Source organism: Misgurnus anguillicaudatus, chromosome 25 (genome assembly GCF_027580225.2).
Source record: "Misgurnus anguillicaudatus chromosome 25, ASM2758022v2, whole genome shotgun sequence".
Taxonomy (NCBI): domain Eukaryota; kingdom Metazoa; phylum Chordata; class Actinopteri; order Cypriniformes; family Cobitidae; genus Misgurnus; species Misgurnus anguillicaudatus.
In genome coordinates this window covers 21,622,517-21,649,212 of record NC_073361.2, presented here as the reverse complement: position 1 = coordinate 21,649,212, position 26,696 = coordinate 21,622,517, and the positions used below count along the sequence as shown (strand labels likewise).

Here is a 26,696-nt window from a genome sequence, read left to right as displayed (position 1 = left end):
AAACCAGAGGACCTTCTGAAGGCTCAGGTGGAAGATCTGAAGAAACAGCTCAAGGCCAAGAGCAGGATTATTCAAAGTCTGAAAGAGGAAATTAAGAGTCCTTTGTTCCAGCGTGCACAAAAGAGGAATTGAGGTACGGACGGCAAAATCCCCTTTTCCCGTTCTGTTTGATTATATTGAAACAATTTTGAGATGCTTTTGATTTTTTATAATATGGCTTACTGATTTAGCTCTAAGCGTTACGTGTGTTGTGTATTAGATGGTGCAAATATTGTAAGCCCTGAAGGCTCTGTAATATGGCATCTCAGCTGAGACTGGCTTTTACTGCCTCCCCTACCCCTCCATTTGAGGTGTCACCAAATTAAAACCACTGCTGTTTTATTGTCTGTGGGTTTGGCTTGACAAATTGATGGTTGTGGTTATCCTAAATATAAACAGGGTGTTTTTTTGTCACACATGGTACAGCCACCAATAATGAGTATATGCACTTCATGTTTTATTTTTAGATTACAGTAATTATATTCTAATGTGTGCCACTTTTGGCGATTTATACAAATTTATACAACAGTTCTTTCTGGTTCTCGAATCTGATTGGCTAAGAGCCATACGATATTGTGCTGATAACAGCACTGTAACCTCTTCACCTTTCGTATTATTCCGCCACCTAGTGAATGGAGGTCCTAAGCAGGCTCATCTCTGAATGGAAAAACACAGACGCGCTGTTTGAATCACGCTCCGTGTGTCTCATTAGTTGGCTCATAAATCAGTCTGAATCCCCAATCAGAAGTATTATTCCGTCAAAGATCAGCGCTCTTGGATGTTACGTTACAGTTAATGGGAGTAATATCTTGTCACATCGTGTGGATTATTAACACTTGGAAAGAGGAATATAAACACTCGTTTTTTTTCTGGAGCTATATTTCTTATCAGAACGCGAAAACACCGTGGAACTGCAGGTAAGCCCCGCAGCTTTTAAATGTGGACATTGATCATTTACTGTATCGTGACCTGACTATTAAAACATGTTATGAGATATCGCCACTGATATATTTATAAGCAGCATGCAAAAACATCTCTCTGACACTTATAAAAAACCGTTTTATATAGTACTGACAAGAACAAAGTTTAATAATAATAATCGAGTGCTCGTATCACGTTAAGAATAAATGAGAACGCAATAGTAACGTTATACAAATAGTTTTATTAACTTTTACCTCGCGCCAAAACAATAACAACACAAAAGACACTAAATATGAATTAAAAAACAAGTAATAGTTTGATCATGACACCAAATACTGCTGATTTGATCTCATTTTGACGATCATAAACAAACAAGGCCAACATGAGAGCCAGGGTATCTCTTTCAGAAATGTAGCCCAGAGGGGGCGGTGGTCAGCGGGGCGAGTGAACACTGATGTCCGCTCATGCTTTGGTTCTCATTCGTACCGAATCTCACTAAGCAAACGTTCAAACAGGCGCTATCTTTACTAATCGACTGCAGATTTAAATATAATAACTGTACATTCTCGACTGAACTAATCTTAAAACTACACTTTGTGACCAAGAAACGGTAATATAAAGTAACGGCTTTTCTGTCCATTGAGTTGTTATGAGCTTCAAAGCAGCCGAAAGTTTTACCTGTCATTCTGGCCGCCCTCAAATCCGTGGCGGAAGAAGTAGTTCTCAAACAAAGAGGCTTTTAAAATAACTCCGTTGTTGTTTTCCAGTTTTCGTTTTTCAAACATGTGCCGTCGAACTGTTGTATAAAAGCAATATCGCTCTCGGATTCGTGTGATATAGCTCTATATCATCACGGCCGCGACTGCCTCCGGCACTCGGCCTGCGGCCTCGTGCCTCTGGCCTAATCACAGCCGTGATGATATAGAGCCATACCACACTCCTACTCGAGCGACACTGCTTAAGTATATGTTTTATGAATTAACACTGTAAAAAAAAGAAAAATAACAATTTGTCAAATCAACAAATATTTTATGTTACTTTAACGTAGGGCTGTCACAATTATGAAATTTGGCTAACGGTTAATTGCTTAATAAATTATGGTGATTATGACGATTAATTGCCTTTTTTTAGTTCTTTGACGATTATTATGATTGATAATCTGTTTTATTGCTTTGACATTTAATTCTCATACATTTTTGTTTGTTCATTAAATAATTTCACATGTTGTGATTATTTAAATGAAATCTTTTGCAAGGTTTACCTGGCACTAAATATTAATACACTTAACACACATTTAAAAGTAATTATTTATTAAATATATCTTTCAAAACTGAAAATTCTTCACAAGAAATAAACACAATAAAGTGTCTAAAAAATACCTGAAAATGCAATCACAATAAACTATACCAGAACAGGCCTAGCCAATCCGGCTAAGGTCATATTAGTACTGGACCACATGCCTGTAGTGGCGGCAAAAAAAAAAAAAAAATAATAATAATAATACATTCTTGCAGGTCCCCCTTGTGTTTTTTAGAGAGATGTACAATTATTGTGGTGATCTGAAATCATTGCGATGAGGTCAAACAATCGCGTTGAGACAATTATTTAATAATTGTGACAGTCCTACTTTAACGTAAAAAAATAAGTTAAAAAATTCAAACTTTATTTTAGGTACACTTTACTTCGATAGTCTACTTTAGACATTTTACTAATTATAAGTAGCTATGCAATTACTTATTAACTACCAGTCTTTACAATATAAGTAGACTGTCTGCTTAAAGCAACACTAAAGAGTTTTTGCTCTTTGCTCCCCCTACAGGTTAGAAGCGTAATTGTCCATAACCCACTGTCGTAAATACTGCAGCATAGCTGGCTCTGACTGGATTGTAGGTCTGCCGTAAAGCAAGTTTTTGTAGTTTTCAATTGAACTTCTTTAGTGCGGTTTTGGCCGATATAGGGCTGCAAAGCGAAAGTGAAAGTGCCGTTCATCCTGTTTCGAGTGGATGAACGACTGAAACTTTTTTGGAAGCGTTATTTTAAGGTAAAAAAAAAACTTTGGTGTTGCTTTAATATCTATTAACACTTTATTGTGATGATCCCTTAACAGACATTCAACTGACTAGTATCTTTGCAGGTGCATGTCAACTTATTACATTAACCCTAACCTTTTCCCTAACCCTAAACCTGATTTTATAAGTTATGTTTTAGTTAAGTTATAAGTTTAAAGTAGAAGTTTTTTTTACGTTTTACAAGCCAAAACTTAAAATAGTTGGTTGAATTGACTTTCAAAACCAGGTTGTTTTAACGTCATGTTTCACTACATTTACATAGTCACTATTTGCTGTTTGCTGTTTTTGCTAAGTTGCTGGGCACAGCTTAAAAGATGAAAAATGGCGATTTGTTAACATACATATGTTCTGTCTGATTTGTTTAAATGTCTTTTTCTCTTTGTAGTGTTTGCATAGTCTGAAATATTCTTACAGATCAGTTCTATCTGACAATTCATGCTGTGTTCCTGTAACTGAGTTGGTGGAGCATTGCATTAGCAATTCAAAAAGTCATTGGTTTCTATCGGGAACACACACATTGATAAAATGTATAGCACTCTAAATCGCTTTGGATAAAAGCTTCTGCCATGCATAAACCTAGTTGTAAAATGCATCATGCAATGAAGACATTAACAAAAATATCTAATCATGATTTTGTTGACCGTTTACATTTATTTGTAAATGTATATATGCATATATATAATGTATATATATTTATATGCAGTCAACTTAAGTGTGGGTGTTCATTTTTTCCACCCCACAAGTATAAATTTGGCTATATCTTATACTGCATGAAGTGTATACAGCCTATATGGGTATTGGCTAGCCTCAGTGGTAGCCTCAGTGTTTGTTATGTTATGTCTTGTAGCTTGACAAGTACAGTATATATTTTTCATCACACAGTGTAGTTATATTAGATATTAGTTAGTTGCTTCACTTTTAAAAATAAAATTAAAAAAAAATATATATATACAGTATTAAATATATATATAGGGGAGAACCGGGCAAAAGTTACGCAGGACGAAAGTAACACAGCACTTTTCTCCGAGCCCTGATAACATTTGCATCCCAAACTACGACAGCATCTTAGGCACACAACCCCTGACAGAGCTGACAAATATTGCATTATTTTCTCACCATTTTCCGCATGTAGATTCAGAAAGGTGTTTTCAGAAAGTTATTTTAAACCATGATAAGTAAATTTCAAAAGCGGTCGTTTTTCTTTCTTTTAACGTGCTGCGTTTCTGGTTTCATGTGTTACTGATCAGTCTACAGATTATTTAGTGCTCTAACACATCCTGAAGTTTGACCTCTCTGAGTTTTTTAAAATAAAAGTAAATTGGGTTTAAATGTGAGGAGATCCTGTCGGGACGAAAGTAACACTTGTTACTTTTGTCGCGCTTCTAATACTGTTGTATATGTTGAAAATGGATATTATTCTAATTTGATTAAATTTCATTTACATAGTGTTCAAACTGCTGAAAACATGTTTTATTCTCAACAATTGAAGTTTGCACTGTTGGTTGCTTTTAAAACATTTGATAAAACTGAAATTTAAAATGAAAATGTAAGGTGGGGTAGAAAGTAACAATTCACTACTCATGTTTAAAGTGAAATTATACTGAAGTCGTTTTACATTTTTACAAAATTTAACCTGGTATTGATAGACCACACTTGTGAGTTATTGACCACAGCAAAAATATATCGCTGTCTATAACATTATCTTTTTTAAAATTAAGTTTTTCTGAATTATTGTCCTGAATTATCCGCTCTCCCCTATATATACTGTAAATGATGCAGAAAAGAAAGTGCTATGTCAAATATTCACCTGTGCTGTAATGATCTACAGTGAAAATACAGTTTCTTAACAGCATGTGTAAAAAGCAAATATAACCATCATCCTTATAACCTTTAGCTGTATCACACAATTACATTAATTTGCAGCACATCCAAAAATTGAGGGTTTTTAATGAGAAACTCACAGCAGGGTCACAGATTGGCTGCTGTACATGAACAATGAATAGACCTCCTTACAATGAACACAATTTGTGGCCAGTACTTAAAAATAACAATCTGACACAGAGTCAGAAATTGAAAAGGTGATATAAACCGGTACGATGAGGAGTGAATTAGCTTATCAGCTTATGAACAATGATTTTGCCCGTTTGGTGTGAATACGCTCTATATACTGTAACTTTTCCACATGAATCCCAAGCAAGAGAAAAAGGGTTTATGATACAGGCATCACATGCAGAGATAAATTAACAGGATTTTAACAAGACCTTTCCAACTGATTTGATTTCATTGCAGAGCCTCTGTCATATATCTTTAATTGAGAAAGGATTTATCTTTGTGTTTACAAAAGCAGAGAGATAAACATGGAGACATCACAAGTGGGCACGAAGGGAATGATGGTTATGCAACTTCCCTTGACCTCATTGGTCAAAACATGCACAGCTTTGAATAATAGAGACAGAAATTAAATACTCAATGATGCTTTTCTTTTGCATATGACATTTTCCTTTCTAAATGAAAATGGGTAAGAAATATAAAATTAATTCAGTAGTCTTTTTACCTTGCATGTTGCTTCAATGCCTAAGGTTGTTTAAAAGTCAGACAAAACTATGCTGTCATTCATCATAAACATGCAGTGAGATTGGCTAAATGACTTTAAATCAGTGATCAAACGAAGATCAGAAGCTATTTGGTCAGCGCACTGCAAATGATTTGTCGAACGGGCAGAGTATGTGAATCGCACCACGCCTGCCCTTTCATAGAAGACAGGGTCGTGTCTCTTAGCTTAGGGAGTGCTGATAGAGCCGAGCAGATTTGTTTCAGCTGTTAATACCAATCAGGTCAACGCTTTGAATGGATGAGTTTTATTCCCCGAGTGTCCTTGAATGGCAGTAAAACTTTAAAAATGCATTAAAAACAAATTTGTGCGCCACAGGGTTCAAACCAATTGCACGGCTCGTTCGGCCGCGATCCCCGGTGGTGCGTCTTCATTTCAAAATACCACAATTTCACTCGCACCGCTTTACGCTTTTTGCAAAGGTGATTTTATTTGTTTACCTTATTTATTTACTTAAAGAGCTAATTTTCGGGAGATTCTCCGTATATGGAGCAACGAAGGCCCATGGATCATGAATCCTGCTTACACATTCATATTGCAGCCGAACCTCGCAGATTACTCACACAAGTATTGATTTTCAAGCGCTAGCAGTACCATCTGTCTGCATATTAATATGAAAGTCTCGTCCTTCTCCTCGTGTTTAATTTCTTTATATCTTCATAATTGATTAATGCTCTTTTGTGAGGAATGAAATGAATTATTTATAAACCCAATAGCCTCTGGCTAATGAGAAAATGCTTAATTTCGCTAAACGTGTCTGTGTTGTAGAGCCCCGCTGCTGTTGATACTTCAGAAAAACACTCTTGCAACCTTCTGGAATAAGGAGCAAGCTGGCAAGGGCTGGCAACAGGATAATTATGTCTAACCGGCATAATGGTAATGAAAGATTGAAGAGATCTTGTTGAGAAAAAGCACCTGATTGTTAGCATCTGTTTTACAGATTTGATGAATGCATTTTTAATTGTCTCTACTCCCCGACAGCCTCGCTGGCGGAGTCCCATTGAAAACGTGCCAGCTACAGAACGAGGCAAATTAAATGAACAGCACTTATCGTTAACAAGGAGCCTAATTAAATATGCAGATAGGTGCAATAATATCATTAACCTCAGTGGACGAGTGCGCACTTTCGTATTTTCGTGCTGATCAAAGCGGGCCTGCGGTACGAGTGCTCGTTGGAAATTTGCCAACAAGACGATTCATGTTTGTCGTTGCGTTAATGTCTGCATGTTAATGAACTCGAGGTTTCGCTAATGAGCATATTATGCGGCGAGCATGATATTCACACGTCGTGAATTATCAAAGTAACAGGCGATGACATAGTCTGATGTGTCAAACTGTCAGAACAAATATTTGTCTAGTGTAACGTCGCACATTTCCGCGCGCACCCGTGTGTTTGTTTGTGGATGGCACCCTTGCGTCGAGTGAAAGTGGAGGGGTGCCGCCTCTACTAATAACCTCATAATGAGACATATTGTAGCGGAGGCGTTTACCCACCGCATCTTGACACCGTGCCAACCGTGGTGGTGGCTGGCATCCCACACCTGCTCTGTTCTGGGGCACAGATGCCCGCTCAAGTGCCAGAAAAACCCCACTTGTGTTTGCTATCGACACTAATGTGCGCACCAGGGAGAGCTAATTGTATTTGCATCTAAATGGGAGTTGTAATTCTCATCAAGCACAGAAGCGGTGGAATAAGAGGCCAAAGCACCGTGTGTCTTCATAAGGCCAAGACACTGTGACAAAGCCTCCAGATTTTAGTGGCACCATGACCATATTTATTCTATTAACCAGCGGCCGGCTTACATTTCTATTTTTGTTCTCTCGAGCAAGCTAGACCAGCCTCTGGTTTTGGATAATGCTTGCCGCGTCTTTAAACATCATCGTCCTCGGCTTTTCGTCGTACTGTAGCACGCGTTCAGACGTGAACGTTTATATCGCTTTCTGTTTTGCTTTTAGCCGGGTCCTGTTTTGACAACTTTGTAGAATTGTTGAGTAAGGTGTATTAGGACGGGATGAACAGTCTGTGGTGCGTGGATGAAGTTATTTAATACGGCTGAAGTGGGCAGTGTTTACGTAAAGATTAAGGGCGAATGGGTACTAATTGTACGATTTATTTCCTTTAGTTTTGCAGAGTGATTATTATTGCATCTGAATGAAAGAGACTCTGTTCCCGGTCAGAAAAGTGGTAAAAAGCAAGACGTGGAGCCGTTTTTGATCCCAACCACAGCATTTGACATTTATTATAAATGTGGGATGAAAAAACAGCTGAGACAAGATGCCTTTGTTGCTTACAGAGGTGGAGAAATCCCATTCCGTGTTCATATAGGAGGAAAGACGACTTTCCACTGCGGCGGCGGACTCATCACAGTTCTTTAAATGTCTTGGCATGGCACATAAAACGCGGTGGGTGAACCACAGGCATCTACTTAAAGAGACAGTGGTATTGAGGGGAACCCCGGCGGAGATTTATGTTTAACAGGAACTGGTCGTGCCTCATGCCAAACATTTCATTTGCAGCGACACTGAAAGTGCAGAGGATAAACGCATGACGTGTTTACTGGGTTTACGGCTTTTCCAATTAAACACATTTGGAAATTGGTTTTGTTTTTATTCTTTTTGCATCGTGTTTTCTTTTGGCTTTGTGTTGACTCGTGATATATAGCTCATGCGGCCTTGTGTCTCGACCACAGGCTGCATGAGTGAGTAAGTCAAGCAAGTGTTATTTGTGGTACGAGTTTGACAGAATTCTTTTATGTTTTATGCGGACGGTTTAGTGTACTGTATGTGTAGCATATTTTATAAATATGTGACCCTGGACCACAAAACCAGTCATAAGGGTCAATTTTTTAAAGGAAAACACCACTGTTTTTCAATATTTTACTATGTTTTTACCTCAACTTAGACGAATTAATACATCACTGTATTTTTTCAATGCGTGCCCTTGATCTTGGTATAGTGCGTTGTGAATGTGTTAGCATTTAGCCCCATTCATTCTTTAGGATCCAAACAGGGATGAATTAAGAAGCCACCAAACACTTCCATGTTTTCCCTATTTAAAGACCCTTACATGAGTAGTTACACGAGTATATGGGGGAACAAAATAAAAATTTGTTTGGAGCCATAGGAATGAATGGGGCTAGGCTAAATGCTAACACGTTCAAGAAGGGCTGTACAAAGATTAAAAGTGCACACACTGAATAAAGATAAGTATTAATTCATCTAAGTTGAGGTAAGAACATAGTAAAATATTGAAAAAACGGTGGCGTTTTCTTTTAAATAAAGATTTATACATGAATAAATAAGCTTTACATTGATATATGGTTTATTAGGATAGGACAACATTTGGCAGAGATACAACAATTTCAAAATCTGGAATCTGCAAAAAAAAACAATATATTGAGAAAATCGAATTTAAAGTTGACCAAATGAAGTCCTTAGCAACAAATATTGCTGATAAATAAAATATGACTTTTGGCATATATATATATATATATATATATATTTAAATAATTAATGCATTTAATTTGTGAAATCCAGTCTAAAGTTTCATAATCAAATCACAGCTTAGTCCATATAAAATATCTTTTAAACATTTTACGATACTTGGGGCGTTTAATACACCATACACCAGTTTTGTTTATTAATTTTATTGATAAAGTATCCCATTACTATTGTTGTTGTAGCTTTGTTCATGTTAAATATCACCGCCATCAATGCATTAAAGGGTTAACTCAAATCATTCTCCCAACAAATAAGTCTTCCATCTCTGAAACCTGTGGTGGCTGTGCTGTCATTCTCTCCATCATCATAATCCTCGCTCTAAAATCCTCGGGACACTAAAATGCAAAGCAGCAAAAATGAAAGTTAGTTCAAAGTCATTAGAGCATATTAGTCGAGGTAAGCGCGTTCCCAGAGGGCCTCTAAAACACAGCGTGATTAGGCGGCGGCTTTCAAAACACTGTTGTTCTCTTGGACGAGAAAAAAGAAAGAGGGAGAGAATGCGAGAGTTATGTCGCCCGTCCCGCTGCGTTCTGCCGCTAAATCTTGAGGAGTTAGCAAGATTTAATCCCATTTTTGCCACCGCGTCCTCACTCTTGGCCACTTTGCATAAGAAGTGTCCATTACGCGCGCTAATGGGGAAATGTGCTTTGAATTGAGCTGGGGGTCTTTGCATGAAACTTTAAAAAGCACACCAACACGCAGCCCTAATGGGAGTACATTGCCATGAAAAGATAATTTATCAGATTCGCTGAATCACCAGTCCTGTGCCCTTGTCTGATTGTGTAAAATGATTTGGCCTCTAATTACAATCCATCGCATCAGAATTGCAAATACTGGTGTCCATTTGGGATGGGGGACGGTTTTGGGGTAGCGGAGGTATATAATAGATTAACTTTACATCTCGTCATATCCCGGTAGAAGATGAAGTAGCATTCGGCAGAGGTGCATTAGTCTAAATGATTTGCTCTCCTAACGATAATGTCTTTCCTTGATCAGATTATGGGAGTCAGACTTTGATGTATTTTACGCATGCTGGTACGTTTGAGTGGTTGACACCTCTTTCTGATTAAAAGTGAGATATTGTTTCTTGTTGATAAAAGACTTTGACTCTTGATTTGGCAGTTTGAGTCGTGGCGGTTCATGCTGGTCAGTTTTAAGCTTTAAAAGATGTACTGTAGATGGATAGCACTGTAATGCATAAAGTAATGATTTGTTATAGCAGCAGGTGTTGTTTTAGAAATATTTTCTAATTCTTAGGTTATTATGTACTCGGCATATGAGCATATGAGGTGCGAAAAACTAAATTAGACGCACAAAGAGACAAACGTTACAGCTCATTTCCTGACTTCACACACCCGTGGAAAAGATAATATATGCTGGTCAACCCAGACAGCATCCCTTGACCACACTCAATTGATCATAGACACCAATTTGGACCCCCAATTAACCGTGAATCTTGCTGGTACAGTGCAAAATACAGGTATTGTAGAGTACATGTCACAGTCAGCTTGAAATATATAATTTTTAGCTTTTGTTTGTTCCTGTCTGCTATGTGTACTTGTTCCTGATCTTAGCTTTCACTTTTACCTTGGTAACCATATGTATGGATGTCCTGGTCCCTTGGACCTAATAAGTCTTTTATATACTATATACATGAATGTTTGAAATCTCTTGTCATAACATTCACTAGCTTACACATGACAGCTGCTATCTGTTGCTGGATATCCATCCTGAATATTTTATAGCCACATCTCCAAACCCAGACAAATCAAACCCAGAAACGCTTTTTTCTTACAGAGTATCAAAACTCACTTCTGAAACTGAAATCGAATGACTAATTTCTGAGTGTGAAGTTGTGCATTTTTAGTTCTTGAGATGAATGATATTTAAGTTTTATTAGTCAGGTTTGAGATCAGTGATTGTTTAAAAGCAAGAAACTTTGATGTTAAATAAATATAAAAAATATGCTGTTTGCAGACATCTCAAGTCTTGCGGCAATAATATGGGTAATCTGTTTCATGCATGTATATATAAAGAGTTTGGTTCCAAAACGCGATAAACGCCATTTTTGAAAAAAATGAGTTACTGCCAAAATCAGTATTATATCAGGTCAGTATTTAAAAGTAAATTCTTAATTTTACGCAAAATCCAATATCCGCCCTGTTATTCTGTCATCTTTTACCCCTTTTTTCCAAAAACGCTATAAACGCCACTCCTCCTTTTCTAAAGAATGCAATAAATCCGCTCCACAAATTAAAGCGCACCATTCCACGCAATGTTAACAAACATGGCGACGCGCTGAGTCCTAGTTTTCCTTATCTACTTTGTACTTCGTGATCAACAAACAAAAACAAAATAATACTTTAATGGCATTGATAAACCTGTGATGGTTTTCTGTGACGGAAAAGAAACGTAAGATATCAACATCTAATATTTATGCGAGAGGCACTCGGGAGACGATCGCTTGTTCTCCCAACAGCGTCAAGTTTCTGTCATGATAACACATTGACCCCAGGGGATCTTATGAAAAACGTTACATTATTTTACTCAAAGTCAACGAAAATCGACTAGGACCAAAACATTTTACAGCTGATCGCCATCAAAAACGTTAAGCGACTATGTCAAGTATAACCGCTGCAATGACAGTGTTCTTAATATGACAAAGTAAGTGTTTTGGTTAATGCCGTTAATTTTAATTTTTTTTTAATCAGGGTATACCACTGTTCAACTAAAAGAATATAAAATGGCAAAGATGAATGCACATTTATACATTAATTCAATAGATTTATAGCATTTTGAAAAAAAAACTTTAAAAAAAAATTCGTTTTTATAATAAATCTTTGAAAATCAAGTTATGGATTTGAATTTTTTATGTTTTTATAACCTTAAGATGCTTTATGAAAGTTTGTAACAGAAAATAGTGGTTTTCATCTCGTCACTTTCTTGGTATAGAAAACAAGTTTTTACTGAAATTAGTCAAAATGGATTTATTGGAACCAAACTCTTCATATGGACGTATCTGTCTGTCTATCTATCTATCTATCTATCTATAGTATGCATACACATACAATTACAAAGAAATTGAAGTTATCTGTTATTATCGTATGTAAGACCAGAGACCTTTGCATCAGTCGTCTCCCTTATGACCTTGCATGCATGGAAAAGGCAGTTCACCATGGTAACCTCGGTTAGTCCATCATCTCGGCCCTCTTCGTGTACTACTTTTATTGGCTGCACAATTGAAATGTCATGCTTGGCCAACAGAGGAGCCTGTAATTTTTAACGCGTGATTAAACCATCCCTGCTATGGAAAACACTGCCGGACCAGACAACAGAATCGAGGAAAGAGAACAGAGCAAATGTGCTGCCGTTTTATTATGACATGTTTTGCATATTCTTGCATGGGGAAAGTGGCACGATATGTCGCATCAAAGCCCGAACGTGTCAGTGATGTAAGGAAATCAGGTTCGAATGAATATTAATGAGTGTAACAATTACCTCTGGGAAATGTTGTCTGCAGCTTAGCTTTACTAACATACAGCTCACCTTTGGCTTGCTGGCTTCCGAGATGGAAATCCCAGCTTTGGCGGCTGCTATATTTGGATGTCATTTTCCCTCGGTCTGTCTCTATCTTTTTATTACTCCGTGTATCTCCCACTTTCTTCTCGCCACTCATTTTTTGATGATAGGAACGTGTGAAAGGAGATCTCCTGCTTGCAATATCTGTGGATTCTGGAGCAACGTGCATGTCAAATGGGATACTTTGCAATGCAAACAGCAATATTAACACAGCAAAATAGGGTTTTTATTATTTAGAGGAAATGTCTGGGTAAATTACAACACTATCAAAAGTGTTTGTTTGTATTAACTGAATAAGTCAGTCAGTAATGAAAATTCTTTAACCATTTACTTACCCTCAGGGATAGGTAGGTACGGTAGGTAGGTAGTTAGATTAATAGATACATAGATTCATAGATAGATACATAGATAAGAGGTCTTCAACCTTTTTTAAGCCAATGACCCCTTAAAGGGTTAGTTCACCCAAAAATGATGGTTTTAATATCTTTGTAAAGTAATTGTTATAAAAAAGTATGTAAATCCAAAAATTAATTTGAACATGTACTGGGGGTCCCTGCTCCTCCTCTCTATCTATTAAAGGTATAGTTCACCCAAAAATGAAAAAAAAAAATGTAATTAATGACTCACCCTCATGTCGTTCCGAACTCGTAAGACCTCCGTTCATCTTTGGAAACACAGTTTAAGATGTTTTAGATTTAGTCCAAGAGCTTTCTGACCCTCCATTGAAAATCTATGTACGGTATACTGTTAATAATAACATCATCAAAGTAGTCCATGTGACATCAGTGGGTCAGTTAGAATTTGTTATAGCATCGAAAATACATTTTGGTCCAAAAATAATAAAAATTACGACTTTATTTAGCATTGTCTTCTCTTCTGGGTCTGTTGTGAACTGCGTGCACGAGACTGCACTGACACTGCTGATGTACGGCGTTGCTGACGTACGACGCTGCTTTTTTTGTGTGCCCGAGCTTCATTTACAGTGTGAGGGAAACGCACACCATAAGTTTGAAAAAAAATTCGTAAACATGTCTGAGGATAACACTTCAGCAGCGTCGTATGTCAGCAGCGTCACTGTGCACGCGCATTCGCAACAGACGCGGAAGAGGAGACAATGATGAATAAAGTCGTAATTTTGTTATATTTGGACCAAAATGTATTTTTGATGCTTCAAAAAAATTCAAACTGACCCACTGATGTCACATGGACTACTTTGATGATGTTTTTATTACCTTTCTGGACATGGACAGTATACCGTACATAGATTTTCAATGGAGGCTCAGAAAGCTCTCGGACTAAATCTAAAACATCTTAAACTGTGTTTCCAAAGATGAACGGAGGTATTACGAGTTTGGAATGACATTAGGGTGAGTCATTAATGACATTATTTTCATTTTTGGGTGAACTACACCTTTAATGGATAGAGAGGAGCAGGGACCCCCAGTACATGTATCAAATCAAATTATGGATTTAAATACTTTTTTATGACAGTTACATTACAAAGATATTAAAACTATATTTTTTTGTATACACAAATACTTTACAAACTACATAACATTTAAAATTTACTGACTATATTAAAATGAAGGTTCCCTATTTTAATCAAGTTTTATATCATTTTATGTGGGAGTCATCATTTCAATCAAGTTTTTTTTCATTTCTATTATTAGACTTTAAATCCATTTTTGTTGGATGCCTAATTTCATTCAAAATAATAATTAATTGAAACAATATTTGGAGGCATCCCCGGACCCCCTGTTGAAGACCCATGACATAGATTCATAGATAGATACATAGATAATAAAGTACACTTTATTAGCAACTTTCTGGCAACTTTCAAGTGCACCACCGCCGGCTGGTCCATTGCTTAAAACTGTACGCTATTGAGTAGCAGAGATTAGCTTAGATCCATTGATTGAACTTTAAAAGAACTCTTTGCACACAGAAGAACTCAAAAGGTGACTGGAGTTTAATACACAGCCCTATCGCTCTGAGCTTATACCTACACGTTTCTCCACATTTCTCCACCTTCAGCTTTAGCAAGATTCCCACTTTAATGCTAATGCCAGTATGAGCTTTATATGAGGATTAGAGACTGGTTTCACCTTGAACATTTGACTTGTTTTAAAAACTTTTGACTTACATAGAAAGTAGTACAAATTTGAGTTGCTTGTCGTGGTTTTAGTTGTACTTCCTTTCATAAAAACTGTATGTTTTGTTGTTGCATGTTTTCATGCTTGACCCAGTCTGAGAAATTACATCTGATTTCAGTCTTTGAAATTGCCTCATATCAAGATTATATTTTACAATATCACGTTCGTTGATTTTATGTAAATCACAAAACATGACTTTAGCTGGGTTTGCACAGACTGGGTCACATATTTGAGCAGGTATATCAAGATTTACATGTTAAACCGCTAATAATATAATTAGCCTCCATAATTTTACAGCTCACATCGAGTGCCAAAACCGCGGTAAGATGGCTGTACATTAAATCGACAATGCTTATTGATTTATCCAATTTTGGATTTGCCTCGTGTTTTGCACATAAACCTATGTCGTTCATATGGGAATGCCTGCATTGATTTTTTTACTTAAGACCAAACGCTAAAGATTTTTGGATAAGCTTCCTCATTACTTAAGCTTAAATCAATAAGGAAGAGCATCTTTTAATGAACGTGCAGTTTGTACAGCAAACTGCTGAAATGGGCCACCGTTCATCTGCTGCCTGGCCAATCGATCATGAAGGTCTTTAAGTGAGGTCCAAATGGTTGACATTGTGGTTTATCCTTCATGTCAAAACTCATAGGCTTGGGAAGCATAATGAAGACGCAACAGGAGTTTCTTCCTTCCAGCTGTTTCAATGCAGCAATGCTTGGTGTAAAAACACGGTCGATGATAGAGGTCACTGTTTGTTTGTTCACACATGGTAAAATATATCAAGAATTGGTTTGATTAAAAATAACCCTTTGATTTCGAATAGTGTGTCATCTGTTTTGCCTACTGTAATGAAGTGTGCGCTTGTGGGTGTGTGTGTATGTGTGTTTATGTTCAGGAGAAGTATCTGATGGTTCAGATCAATGAGAGAAAAGCAGAGATTGACCTCCCAGATGAAACACACACAGCATCTGCCAAAACAGACTAGATGTCCTGCTGTGTGCTTGAGATGTCAGGTACTTTAAATTCAAACACATGTGTTTTAATTGTTCATGACAGTCAGGATACAAACACTGTATTTAAACCAGTTAATACATTCAGAGGTACGCGCTGATGGATAGCACACCTGCTTCTGCGTTCGATTTTGATCCTGTTATGCCTTATTCTCTGTCAATGTCATTAAACACAACAAACAAACAAAAATGGCAGCAACATGCATTTGATCTGTGTGCATAATATTTAAGTAATGTTCGTGTTACTCAGTTGGTAGAGGGTTTGGTAGCTGTTCAAAAGGTCATGGGTTCGATCCCATATTGATTAAAGATATAACCGTAAGTCACTTTGGATAAAAGGATCTTCCAAATGCATACATGTAATATTATATAATGTCAAGTTTAATGTTGTTCTGCCTATATACATATTAAAAATATAATCCTTTCACCCTCAACAGGAATATTATTTATAAAATGCTGAAACTTTATAATCTTAACTTTGTGTAGCACTTTACTATTGCCTCCCTAAGACGAATCATTGTGTTTTTTCTCAGTCACTTTGGATAAAAGCATCTGCTAAATGCCTAAATGTAAATGTGTAATGTGATCATTACAGAACTGCACTCTCACATTACAATGAGATCAAATTAATTTTGCTAAATGTTTAACCCTTCGTTCCTTCTTATACAGCATTTGATGCTTTTTAGTGCAGGAGAAATACCATTGCAAGCTTTTACTCCAAAGGTGTGACAGTTTTAAGGTCATAAATATGGAAACGGCATAAGTTCACTGCACGGAAAAGAATCAAAGCCTATTGTTGTATGTCCTTTCCTCGTGTAAAGTTTGCTTTAAATGTCACACATTAGCATATGAACTTTTAAATGAGCTTGTTTGCTCAGTAATGCTGGCATGTAAATACTGATATTGAATGCATAGGTTGAATAAGCGAGGTCTGGGTGAGACTTTGGTCTTCCTGATGTTAATTAAGGCACGGCGAGGGATCTTCCCTGTGCTCGATGCTGGGGTTATGTGTGGTTCTGCAAAAGTGCTTTCAACTTAAATATCCAATAGTTGAAATGGAAATGATCTGTGCTGTCTTGATTTAGGCAGACATGATTGACAACCATCAATCCCAATATAAAATACTTCATGCATTATTCAGACTTCGAGCTATCCCTTGTTGTTGGAGTGTTTTGTGTGTGTATGTGTGTTTGAGATAGACGGAGCAGACACACAGCATCTGGGGACCAGCAATAGCGAGCGTGCGAGCGAGCGAGAGAGAGAGAGAGAGAGAGAGAGAGAGAGAGAGAGAGAGACAGCTGTGCACTAGTGGATATGAAAGAAATATGAGTTGATGAGAGATTTCAGTGTGTAAGACACAGTGTGTACAAATGCAAGTTGCACTTTAAAACAACTACTGTTCAGAGTTATTGTTGCTATTGTAGAATTATTATTATATTATTGTTGTGCTACTGTATAGCTCAGTGTGGTAGAGCTTTGTGTTAGCTACGCAAAAGGTCATTGGTTCGAACCCAGGGAACACATGTTGATAAAATGTATACCTTGTAATGTACTCTAAGTCACTTTAGGTAAATGCTTAAATGTACATTATTATTATTATTTTTATTATTATTAGTAGTACGTTTATTATTATTATTATTATTATTATTATTATTATTATTATTAGTAGTAGTAGTAGTAGAAAGTTTATTATTATTATTATTATTATTAGTAGTAGTAGTAGTAGTTGTAAGTTTATTATTATTATTATTATTATTATTATTATTATTATTATTATTATTATTATTATTATTAGTAGTAGTAGTAGTAGTAGTATTAGTAGTAGTAGTAGTAAGTTTATTATTATTATTATTATTATTATTATTAATAGTAGTAGTAGTAATTTATAATAATAATAATAATAATAATAATAATAATAATAATAATAATAATATTTATAATAGTAATAATAATAATAATGGGCTCCATTTGTGTATTATTATTATTATTATTATTGCTGTTATTATTATTATTGTTATTATTAATAATATTATTGTTATTATTATTATTATTAGTATTATTATTATTATTATTATTATTAGTAGTAGTAGTAGCAGTAGTAAGTTTATTATTATTATTATTATTATTATTATTACTATTATTATTAGTAGTAGTAAGTAATTTATAATAATAATAATAATAACAATAGTAATAATGGTAATAATAATAATGGGCTCCATTTGTGTATTATTATTATTATTATTATTATTATTATTATTATTATTATTATTAATAATAATATTATTGTATAATAATAATAATAATAATAATAATAATAATAATAATAATGATTATTATTATTATTATTATTATTCAACATTAATCATTATATGTTCATAATTTCTATTAAACACATGAATGTCTTTTAATACAAAAAGTAGCTATTATTGTATTATAATCCACTGGTTATAATTCATTTTTGGCACATCATCTTTTTTGCATTTAAAAAATGTTTAATGCTTAAATATTTTTTGCAAATATGAAAACCAATACATTAAAACAATTATGAAACAAAACTGCAATCAAACATATTTTAATTCAAAAGTTTAAACTAAAACCTTACTGAGATGTAAAGACTTCCATACGCGACAACTATGCTTGACCGCCCGGCTATACAAAATTAAACTGAAATGCCTTGTAATTCAACTTAAAATATATCTTTTAGAAAAATGTTTCAAACTGTCAAAAATAAAAGGCAGCTCTTTTGTCTAAATCTAAGCAAATTTGCCACAAATGGCCGATTTAGCTTTTGGGTTCAAGTGCCCTTACATCTCCAGTGAAACTGTGTTTTATAATTATATTTCCTCGGTCAGATCATGTGCTGGAAGCCATTTCATCCACATCAGTTTGTTATTGTGAAGAACCCTGTGTTTTTAAAGAAAAACACAACTTATTGTCCTGCTCTGTGGGTTATTTTTGTAATTCACATGGGCTGCACTTTATCTTGCTTTTCCCCTTTGCTCGTCTCCTCGTAATTATTAAAAAACAAAAACGGTGCCACAATAACCTAAACCCATAAACATTTATAACATGACGCATAAATGGAAGAGAGCACAGAAAGCAGGTGGACGCAGAATAGTCCAGACAGATCAGATTTTCTATCTAATAATTTTTTTCTGCTTCGCTCTGTCTTTCTCCATTTCCCTCTCTCTTTCAGAGTCATGTAGTGAGGGGAAATGACATTATGTTGCCCATACCTTCAGTACATAAAAATGATTTAATATGTACTCCGCTTTCAGCGTCGAGCAGCGGCGATGTCACTCCTGTGGTGACTTCCCATTTTTTTCTTTCCCCTAAAGTGTTTAAACGTAAAACTGGTAATAAAGCAATTTAGGATGTAAAATACCCCGGCCGTTCGTTACCTGGAGCAAAGCTTCCTGCTATCATTACTGTCAGACTTGAAAAACCCAGTAGGCCTGCATGATAAACAGAAAGCTTGATCAGACGCCACGTGGCCTAATCATGTTTGTAGTGCTGAATTCCTTAACCTTTGAATGACCCGACAGAATGCCAGTGACCCAATCAGAAAACCTAATTGAATCTACCTTGTGGCTGTGCGATTTTATGAAAAAAATGAAATTGAAGCTGAAATATGTATGCACCCGAGCCAAATATCTTATGAATTGCTTTGTACTGTCTACCTATTACAAATATTTATGAAAAAAATCAGGGCTGGCTTTCTCATTACCCCTCAGATCCTTTGTAAGGATATTCCTATTGGATAATCTGATTTATTTGCAATCTTCTCTAAGCCGCTTAGTGTTTACTTCTAAGATTAATATTTGCTGTGTTATTAATACCCAGTTGTAATTATGACAGATAGAGATTTTTCATTGTTGTTGTTTAATCTTGAATTCCCCTCGTGACTGCCTCGTGCTTTAAAAATGGCCGACTGTTTCATTACGTCTCGGAAGACTCGGGGGATGAAATGAAGGTAAAGAATGTGTTTGAGATGGTGTGATGGAATGACTGAGAGGAAGAGAGAAGCGTGCTGTCACGTTGAAGATGTCCGGCTGCGATTGAATTTGATGAATGCTGCCATTCATAAACAACACAAGCAGATCATACCAGTGGACACTATTATCTGCATACTAAGGCTTTATAAAATGTTTCATTAGTCTTGCAATGTGTGAAAGGTGGTCATTATAAAAAAATACACAAAGTGAGAATTTCTGGCATGCCAAAAACACAACATTTTGTAATGCATTAGGGTCACACCAGTTCTTTGTGGTTGTCCCTGTTTATTTTTCCAAATTTTCAAACAGTTTTTTTTCGGAGAATCGCATACATTTTGTTGAAATTACATTGACGCAAATTGTTTTTGTACATATTTTTTAACATTTTGAACATTTTAAATTATTATTCATACTACTATATTTTTTTATTCCATTTACATGTTTGGCATAGTTTTTTCCCAAACGACTTACAGTAAATTCAAGATTTACATTTTATCAGTATGTGTGTTTCCTAGGATCAAACCCATGTTCTTTTTGGCTGCATCTGCAATATTCTGCCAGTCAAGCTACAGAAAACCTAAAATAAGTATTTGAAGAGTTTGGTTCCAAAACGCGATAAACGCCATTTTTTTTAAATGAGTTACCACAAAAATCAGTCCTCCTTCTCTGCAGAATGCAATAAATCCACTTAACCAATTACATCATTCCACACATTGTAAACACTAATGATGACATGTTGAATACACACGGAATAGTTTTCCTCATCTACTTTGTAGTTCGTGATCAACAAACAAAAACTAAATAATACTTTTGGTGACATTGATAAACCTGACTGTGGTGGTTTTCGGTGGCGGGAAAGAAACGTAAGCCACTCAGGCACTCGGGCGAAGGAAAAATGCCGGCTGTTGCTTGTTATCACACGCCAGCATCAAGCTTCTGTCATGCTAACACATTGACCCCAGGGGATCTTATGAAAAACTTTCCATTATTTTACTCGAAGTCAATGAAAATTGAGCAGGACCAAAATATTTTACCCTTAAAAAACATATTTTTACCAAAATTAGTCAAAATGGATTTATTGGATTTATTAACTCATTTTTTATTTTTATTAAAAGTTACAAATATTTGTGCTTAGGCAGAAACAGTGTCTGAGCTTTATCTCATGTAAATCTTGAGTACTTATACAGTAATATTACATCTACGAAGAGTATTTAGTGTTATCAGATTTATAAAACACAGATCAGCTTTACCGATAGTTTCTGGAAAAACACAAGATCCTTGAGGCATACTGCGGGAGGAGTGAGTCATGAGCAAGCAACACACACAAATATTATCCCACTGGATAACTTATGATTCACTACATGTTCCTGTCGTTTACATTTTTATGCCCTTACAACCGATTCCCAACAAACACAGACATTTGATGCCGTTTTACTTACCGCCTGCGACTCATGACCCGGTTGGGACCACCCCATTTCAACATAATCCAGCATTAAACCAACACAAACACACAACTTCACTGCTACCCCGGATAAACGAACCATATCCATGGTTTTCATAATGCTGTGTACTTTGGGAAGCTGAACAAGCTTAAATTTCCCTCACAAACAGCAACACACTTCTTTGGTGATGTTGATTACGTGTCAGCTCTTGTGTGTGCGCTATTCGGGATAATGTGCCATATAAGGACTTCAACTGTACTTCCTGCACTGAAATTACCCATAAAGGTTGTTTAGTATGAATCTTTTATGTTCGAAAAAAAACTTTCAGAAACTTGTACTGTATGAACAATGACGAACTGCATTCGGCAAATAAATATTGCGTCATACAGTATGTGCAACTGCTATTTTAACACTTTGCCTGTGTATAGTATGAGGAATCCAACTCTTAAACATTGTTAAACAATCAGAATGCATGAAATAGGGTTAAACCCCCCTTAAGTATATTATACTGTTATACTTTGTGTGAACAGGGCATTGAAGTGTATTGTCATTACAATTTAAATCTATAAATGTGTTTATCTAAATGCTTCATTTGTGTGTTTGAATTAGTCCAGTGTTTTATCTGTCATGGATGCTGTTCATTTTCCAAAATTGTTATGCATCAAAGCTGTAAAAGATTTATTTGTTTGAATGTCATAATTCTCCCTTCATCAGCCTTGTTTCAATCCCTCATCCTTATTAAAGCGATAGTTCGGCCAAAAATGATATTAAACCCATGATTTACTCACCCCCAAGCTGTCCGAGCTGCATATGTCCATTGTTTTTCAGACAAACACATTTTTCGGATATTTTAGAAAATGTTTTAGATCTTTCAGTTGATTAAATGTGAAGTTACGGGGTCCATGACCTTCAAGTCCCCGCCCTCCGAATTTGTCATACATCACTAAGAAAAGTGCGTACACTACGCTAATACTCTCTCCTGAATACGGAGGAGTATAGGATTGGCGGCGCTACCGGAAGGTAGTTGTTTACGTTAATGGGGTTTTGAATGTGGATGTTTCTACGGCAACACCGCGCGGATTGCCCTCAGGGGACCTTTGTTTATCATCCTGGAGCCATTTGGATTTATTTTGTGAAGGATGGACGCACTTTTTTTGGACTTGAAGGTCGTGGACCCCGTAACTTCACATTTAATCAACTAAGAGATCTAAAACATTTTCTAAAATATCCGAAAATGTGTTTGACTGAAAAACGATGGACATATGCATCTCGGACAGCTTGGGGGTGAGTAAATCATGGGTTTAATATCAATTTTTGGCCGAACTATCCCTTTCAAACAAAATACTACTTGGCAAGTGGAATATCAACGAATGGAGGCGACCCTGTATCTTAGTGTTTTGTTGCTTCAGTAAAGAGCCTGCAGGAGTGCTCTAGGTCAGGCATTTTAGATCCGGCTGAACACCCGGTCTACCACCTTCTTGCTCCTTAAATCGAATGTTTCTCTTCTGGAACAGAGGTTGCTTCAGAACCTGGAGCTCTGTAATGAGGAAGAGACTACAGCCAAGCTAATGATGCCAGCAGACTCACCTGAAAAATATTATTGATGTCCTGCCACATGTTTCTATTTGCAAATAAGCAGTAATATTCAATGAATTAAAGCAGTATTAGAGATATATTATTGATGGAGCTCACACCGAATTTAACCACTTTCCTAAACGTTCCCAACATAGATCCAAAGTTTGCTCTGTCAACCTTGAAATATGATGTTTTCGTTCTTTTACATCCACCTTGGTCTTCTTTCATAATGCATAACAAATCTATACGCCGTTAGCTCATTAAGCTCTGCTCTGTTTTCTTACACGCCAGCCAAGGACAAGCAGCCTGTTGTTTGGCTCAAGTCTAAAAACAATAATCATCTCTGTAATAACATGGCTAATGACCTTTAATTGGAATTGAGCTCAGACTTAATGACTATTAGCACCATCTGACATTACGCCTACTCCCCTGGGTGAGCGTGCATGTGCGAGCTTGCACATGCGCACACGTGTATGTGTGGGCTACACAACAAGGAGCAAGACAATACAGTAAATAGTGAATTGTGAGATGCAGCCAAGCTTGTAGAAAATAACTATTTGAGGGATGGCGCATGAACTGAACGCTGTAATTTTGACAGCTGGCAAGGTGTGGTGAGGCGGGAGCCAAGGGTGAGACCTCGTATCTCAAGACCGTTGATGAATGACTCTAATTAACGGATGAAATCAACCATGTGAAGACAGGGTATCGCTTTAGGTCGCTGTTTGGTAGTTTTCTGCTGCTGGTGCTGGTCTCATCCATCTAAATATCACTGTTCTTTGCTTTTTTTGTGGGCTGGAGGAGGGGCCGAGGAGATCTGATGGGTCAGACGAGTCAGGGATGGACATGAGGTCTGAATGAGGGTCACATTTCAGATTTTTCTTTGGTGTCCCCTCGCAGGTTGCCTCCCATTGCTCTTAGTTCCATCCGTCATCAATTTAATTTCATGTATGCTCCCTTAATCTTTGTTATGTGCAGTATGATTTTTTTACCTCTGTTTGTGTTGCGTTCTTGTCCTCTTCTTTATTAGCTTGGTTCTAAAACCAGTGTTATTTTAACATTATTTTTGTTTTAGTTAGGGCCTTGTGGTGAAAAAGGTGTTTTAAATGTATTTTTAGTCCAAATTTACGTCTTTAATCATGCCATATTTACTAATTTTAGTCCTTGTGTATTTTTGTTTACTCTAGCTAAATTACATAGTATTTTAGTTGACAAAAATATTTTTTTGGTAATTTTTGGTAGTTATTTAATGGTATTATTTTGGTAAATAAGAATGTGAAAAATGGCAAAGGTCAAACTTTCAACCCTGTCTGTGAAATCCATGTCATCAAAGTTTGATTTTACTTATTGATTTCACATAGATCAATCTGTGACACAACCTTAGTCAGTATAAAAGACATCAAGGTTATATTTTCACAGAATGTTCTTTACAATAGAGTATGTAGGATGATTTAATGTAAATAAAAATGTACTTAAAAAAAACTAAATTTATAAAATAAACTATATGAAAAACAAACTGGGTTACAAATATTCAAACTTTTAAAAATTCATAAAAAATAAGGGCTGTCAAAAGATTAATCGCGATTAATTGCATACAAAAAGTTTGTTGCAAAATATATGTATGTGCACTGTGTATAATTATTTAAGTACACACACATACATGTATTTAAGAAACATATATAAATATATATAAACATATATAAATATATATAAACATACAATATATGTATATGTATATAACATTTTATTTATTTATTTATTTATATTTTGATATATTTTATACATAAAAACTACATAAATAAAAATTTTCTTAAATGTGTACATGTATATGTGTATTTATATATACACATAATAATTACACACAATACACACACAAATATATTATGCAAACAAACTTTTATTTTGTATACGATTAATCACGATTATTCTTTTGACAGCCCTAATAAAAATGCATGCACTCTAAAAATGTCTGGGTTATTTTTGACCCATAATGGGTAAATATTGGACAGAACACACAGCTGGGTTAAAATTGACCCAATGCTGGGTTATTATACCCCAAGGTTGCATAACAGCAACCCAACATTGGGTCATTTTTAACCCACCATGTGGTAATTTTTAAACAAGCACATGTTCTGTCCAAAATGTACCCATTATGGGTCAAAAATAACCCAGACATTTTTAGAGCGTGGGATACTTTACACAAAAATGAAAATTCTGTCATTAAAACAAATATTGTGAAGCATTGTGATAAATGATAAAGAAGATATTTTGATAAATAATGGCAAGCACACAGTTGACAGTACCCATTGAATTCCATCGTATTTGTTTTTCCTACTATGGAAGTCAATGGTTATAATCGGCTGTGTGCTTACCATCATTTATCAAAATATCTTCTTTTGTGTTCAGCGGAAAAAAGAAATTCATACAGGTTTAAAACAACATGAGAATGAGAAAATGACAGAATTATTTGTTGGGAGTAAACTAACCCTTTAAAATAATTTAATTAAAAAAATTATAATTAAATAAATCATTTTGTAATAATCAATCAAAAAAAAAAAACCTGTCAATGCTAATTTGTCAAATATATCATTGAGAGCTGTTCTACTGTAGTAAGCTGTCTACCTACAGGCTTATTAAGGCAGCAGTTTATACTGATGTAAAGGCTGTTTTCTACCATCTCTTTAGCCCAAGTTCTAATCAGCATCCTATCCCTCCTTCACCGGCAATCCCAGAATGCATTGTGCCAAATCACTTATGTACTCTCTTTTTAGTTTTAAGTCCTGACTCCAAAGCAGCCAATGCTAGATACAAAATCACTTTCTGTCTCTTTTATAGAAGAAACATCAGACGTTAAAGACAGCAGTCTTCAGAGAGACCTACAAAACCTTCATCAGCCGAGGCCAAATTAACCAACCGCCTCTCTACTGCCCTGCAAACAAAGCTGGATACACAAACAAAAAACTGATGAATAAAACAGGTGACACATAGAGGGTTTAGAGAGGGTTGAGCTGGGCATTGGGACCTTTCATCCACCAGCAAATGGTGGCCTTTGTTAATGAATTCAATTTAATGTTTACTGTTCTCGAACCTCTCCTACCTCATATCCTGGCAGACTGCTTACTAACAAGACCGAAAGTCTGGCATTACGGCGTGGAGCTAAACAGGTTCCCCGGGGAGTGAAGCTTTCTCTCTTTCTCTTTCTCAATCCCTCTCTTCCTTCATTTCTCTTTTGCTCTATCCCTCCCTCCTCCGGCCATGCATTAGAATACCCGCTCCGTATCTTTTCTCTCTCCACACACATACACAGCGGTGCACATGGGCAGAGAGAGCCACCAGCTGGTTTTCCTGTGTTTAGTGACTCACTGTCAGCTTCATCTCCTCCTACTAACTGCTTTTGCATGTCTAGAATGAATAATTGACCGGCTTGAACAAGCCCAGGACATTCGCTAATTTAAAGCGCGGCGAGAGGAGATATAAAAAAGTAATGACTCCTAAACTTACCGGCGGCGTCTAATTTCTGCAATTGTGTTGCCTGAATGGGGCTTAATCTTTTTTGGTCTCTTCTGAGTCATCTCCGCACAAAAAAATAAAAATAAAAAAGGAAGTTATCATTTCAAGGCGAGTTCATATGTTGTTTTTATAGTAAAAGTGTTATCACGATGGCATTAAGGCCTTCGTCGTATAACCGTGCCGCTGCCCTGATTTATGTCTCTTTGCCTGTCTATTTTGCTATACTAATATTTATAGCCACGTATATGCATGTATCATTATAGATACAGGGGCTGATAAATTAGTTT

The 26,696-nt window shown here is 36.0% G+C and overlaps 1 long non-coding RNA gene across 1 annotated transcript; it reads left to right on the top strand.

Annotated features, from left to right (window-relative positions):
• Window positions 1-26,176, top strand: LOC141362053 (uncharacterized). Its single transcript, XR_012368021.1, has 3 exons — window positions 1-133; window positions 15,776-15,893; window positions 25,735-26,176. It is a non-coding gene; the product is annotated as an uncharacterized lncRNA (long non-coding RNA).
• Window positions 26,177-26,696: the final 520 nt, after the last annotated feature.